Source organism: Vigna umbellata, chromosome 6 (assembly GCF_029865625.1).
Source record: "Vigna umbellata cultivar VRB3 chromosome 6, Vumbellata_1.0, whole genome shotgun sequence".
In the NCBI taxonomy this organism is placed as follows: Eukaryota; Viridiplantae; Streptophyta; class Magnoliopsida; order Fabales; family Fabaceae; genus Vigna; species Vigna umbellata.
Genome location: NC_142170.1, coordinates 3,012,599 through 3,017,490, shown reverse-complemented (window position 1 = coordinate 3,017,490; position 4,892 = coordinate 3,012,599).

The following is a 4,892-nucleotide window of genomic DNA, read 5'->3' as shown; positions in this document are numbered from 1 at the left end:
CACTATCTCTTAATCAAACTTCGTTCAAAATGTCATTTCAATGCCCACAACATTCACCAAGCGTACTTAACGATAGTTAAAACATGCGTGAACTGAAAGTCAGAGAAAGTAGCCATATACTCATTGAATAGAGACCTCTGGAGAAACCAATCTCCCCTCACCCAGGCACCAACATCATTCACTCAGACACTACTCTCAACTCCTTTCTATTCACTCTCTATCAAATTAACAGAGTCACCTCTCTCGAAACCAAATCCTCTTTTCTGGCTCATCATACATACAGCAGACTGCATACATCAATTAAACAGAGAAGGAGGCCCCAAATTTGATCATCTTCATTGTTAGTACTTAATCGGAATGGAGATAGGAGAAGAAAGGGGATGTTGTCGCTGACCCATACTCCATTTGTAAGCCCAGTGGTAGTCAGGGGTGGCGACTAGGGTCCAACAGAGGGTCTGGCAAAACCTCTGGTGGCGACTGTCTCAAGGTGGAAGGCAGAACGGTGCGGGCACGGTGCGGAGGACAAGAGTTCCTCTATCTCGCGTGTTGAGAAAAGGGAAAGGGAGACGAGAGTGTGCGCGAACAGGCGGAGGCGACGACGCGTGTGCGCGAACAGGCGGAGGTCCTTTGGTTGCATTGTTTGGGAGAGAGGCTCTAGGTCTCTAGGCTTTCAGAATGTTGGAATGAGGAGAACCCCTAATGCTTCTGCTGGGAATAAACCCTTGGGCCAGATCTAGTGGTTTTTAAAAACAAAAAAAGACTCTACCCTCCCTTTGCACACACCCATCTCCCATGCACACCCCATCCTGTTTGGGCTTAAGCCCGTTCGTTTCTACAAACAAAAAAGGATCTGAGAAGCGAAAAGGGCCTTGGGCCTTCTGATCCAGCCTAAATAAATAAATAAAACCTTTTCTCTCCCACGCGCACCCCCATTTCTCACCTTTACACCCCTACGTCTATTCCTTGCCTTGGGCTCAGGCCCGTTCTGTTCCTAAAAAATAAAAAAAAAACGAATTTCTTCCCTGCACCCCTTTATTCATATTTCGCACCCCATCCTCCTTAGGCATCCCTGTTTCTTATTTTGCACTTCCGCACTCCTTTTTTTTATTTACTTATTATTTTACTTTTATTTTATTTTATCCTTTTACTTTTTACTTTATTTTCATTATTTATTTATTTATCCTTTCATTTTATGTTTATGTTGTTTTCTTTTTCTCTTTTGTTTCCATTTTAAATATTTATATACTTTTTAAATGCACGTTCATAAGAAATGATAAAAAAAATATATTTTAAAGGTTTAGGCACATGTGTGATCGCTCGCATCGTCCTTGTGCTAAAACCTTTTCTTCTTCTCTTCTAAAAAATAATAAAAATGTTTTAAAGGTTTAAGCACATGTGTGATCGCTCGCATCGTCCTTGTGCTAAACCTTTTCTTCTTTCTCAAATAAAATTACAAAAATATGTTTTAAAGGTTAAGCGCATGTGTGCTCGCTCGCATCATACTTGTGCTAAAAACCTTTCCACCTTCTTTTTTACAAAAAATTCCAAAAAAATATAAAATCTTCAAAAACTAAAAACATCAACACTTTGAAGCAAGCAAACGGTCTTTCTGTCAGAACTACGTGATCCTTGATTATCTATCGGAAGTGGAGATTCGTAGGAGCAACGTTAGTCCTTGTCAGGTTCACTTCCCAAAAATCCAAAATCATTTCAAAACAAATTTTCAAACAATTTCCAAACAAACTTCTCAAACAGTTTCAAAAAGAACTACGTAACCCTGATTTCTCATTTTGAATGAGAATACGTAGGAGCAAGGTCAATCCTTGTCGGGCCCAAAAAACTAAAACATATATTTTGTTCATTTAGAATTTTATTTTAGGGGATAGCTAAACATTTTGAAAACCACATCATATTCGCGCATTTAGTTAAAGGTACTGCCTTAGGGCAGGTGTTGTAGGGTGCTAACACCTTCCCTACGCGTAACCGACTCCCGAACCCAGAATATGGTTTTCGTGGACCGTGTCTTATTATTTTATGGTTTTTCCGTAGTTTTCCTTAATAAACTATGGTGGCGACTCCAAATCTCTTTTTAAAACCCGTTTCCGTGTTTTTGGATCGTCGTCCCGTTGCGATTCCGGTTGCGACAGTTGTGTTGGTCTCACCCAAATTCCTCTTATACATTCAAGCGAACGGAGGTAAACAATGAGTTTTCAGTCAATATATCTCATCATAGTGACAATATTAACATTAAAAGACATACAAACAAAATAGGGTAATTGAAAAGAAGAACAAAAAGAGAAAAGAATAACAAATAGAAAAGGGCGAAGAAAGAAAGAAGATAAAACAAAAAATAATTGAGAGAAGAGAGACTCACAAAATTAGAAGCATAGATGAATCATACTTAGAGATGCTTACTCACAAACCTAGAATCTCTCAAAGCTCCAACAAAGGCTCACAACGCTCAAATATCACAATCTATGAAGAATGCAAATTGTCACCCAATGTGGTGCAACGCTCCTTTTATAACAAAAAAAAATTCACTATGTCAATCGTTTCGGTCACTACGACTAGTTAATATCTCAATAGTATCAGTTAAAAAGTTAAAAAATGAAAAAAAATATCTTCCAAATTTGTAAAAAAAGAAAATATAAAAAGGAAACAATGAAAATCAAACCCATAATTTTCCCATTTTTTTTCTTTTTCCTCATTATAGTAAAAATGTTTTGAACATACTATTGATTTTTACAAATTTTCTCCATGCATCAAAATACATAACACATTGTAAATACATTATATATTCATAACATGTAGATAAATTTATTTTCTTGATATTTTTAGACTGATTCATAATAAAATTAATAAAAAAAGAATGAAAATCAATTAAAAAAAACAACTAACACTCAACTCATATTTTTATGATAATAGAAAGAATATTTCTCGAACCCATTAGGCCGGGTTGCCATATGTGGTTTTCCTCGAGCCCAAATCTTCTAAAAATTAAAATAAAAATGATAATAAAAATTTCAAAAAAGAAAAAAAGATTTCTTTAAACATGTTTCATAATTTCACATCATATCTCATTTTCATAAAATCTGTGTAATTCAATTCAAAGAAGAAAAAAAACATTTGTTTCAATAACATCTTTTTAAGTCGAACTTGCATAACTCAATCCATCTCACCCATTAGGTCCAACTCTTTTGATATTCAAGCCCAATTTTCTTCAAAGCCTAGTTTTCACACTAGGCATCTGTTAGGACCTTGACAAGCGTACCGAATCGTATCAAGTAATAATAAATGGTAAGCCCAAATATCGTATCTTAGAAGACTCATGACACTAAACAATCGTGTAATTACTTAACTAATTAAGACTGAAAAGCTATTTTGTTGGTGTTTAAATGCAAATGTAACAAAAGTAAATATGAATACAAATAGATCAATTGAGGCTTGACACAAGACTGAATGGTGTTGATAATATGAGATGATTATGTTGTTGGGGTTTAGATTTCACCTTCCTTACTTTCATGTATATAAGAGTTCATCTTCTTCATTAATTTGTTAACGTCACATTCTAAATTACTTAGAACCCGATCCCTTAGCGTAAAAAGCCTATCCTTAATCATTAGACCACAATCCCTTGCATCCCTAATAATCAATTGTGCATTACGAACAGAAGCTTAAGACAGCCAAACATCCTATCCCTATCCCTAGGCAATATTTTTTTTGGGTGAAATTCTCCAGATCAACGTTTCTAGGTATTTCCCAATAACATAGAAATCCAAACATCATGCTATGAGTGATCAAAACATAACAAGTATTGAGCAAAGGAGGAAATCACTAACAATTAATGAAAGAAGCATAAAATAATTCAAATCATATTCAAATACATGAAAGTTTAGAGGTTACATCTTCTCCAACAACAAATGAGTTTAGTTCTCCATCATCATGGAGAACCTTGGTGTACATTGGAATGCAAGTGAGATAAAAACCCTAGAAAACGAAGAGGAGAGCTCCCTCATCCAAATCTGCCTCCAAAGGGTCGAAAAGTGTGTTTTTGCACTTCAGCCTTCCAAAGATGTGAACCCTAGGGTGTGCAAATCCTTAAATAGATCAAAAATAAGTCCAAAGGCCCAACACGCTGGTGCTCAGCATCCCTACTTAGGGCAACCGGGGGGAGCTTGCGAGAGAAGTGGCGCTGAGGGCCCTGAAAGAGGCAACCAGGCATCTTGTGGTACCTGAAGTCTGGCGCTCAGCGCCCCTCAAGGGGAAAGCAGGCGCTGGTGCTTGACTGTTGGCGCTGAGGGCCCTAGAAAAGGGCAACCAAGCATGGTTACGTGAGAACCTACGCCCAGGGCCCTAAAAAATAGGCGTCCTGCGACCTTCTATAGCCTTCTCTTCTAGTGTTTTTTCTTTCCTTTCTGGGTTCCAACTCCTTGATACTTCAAGTCCTCTTTCAAATCATCTTTCAAATCATTCCAATAACCTACAAAATCAAGGGAATTAGTGATAAAAATCGTCAAGTATAACCTCAACTCTCTTATTCACACAATTAAACTCAAAACGAGATGAACACAAGGATTGACCCTAAGCATGCTAATTGAGCCCAAATGATGAACACAAGTTTTACACTAGAGCCAATTTGCCTTGCAAAGGTTATCCTGACCTATGCTAGTTGGATGATCCCTAAATCTGTCAAGATAAAAAAATAATATAAAAAGTTTCAAAAAAGAAAAGAGAAGGAAAAAAGAAAGAAAAACAACTTGTATTGAAGTCATCTAATATTGTCGTAGAGTTAATATTTTGAAAATAAACCAATGTGAATTTGAAATGATGTGTGGTCGTCTTTCTTTATCTAAGAAGTAAAAAATACTCATTGTTACCTTCATTAAGAAAAA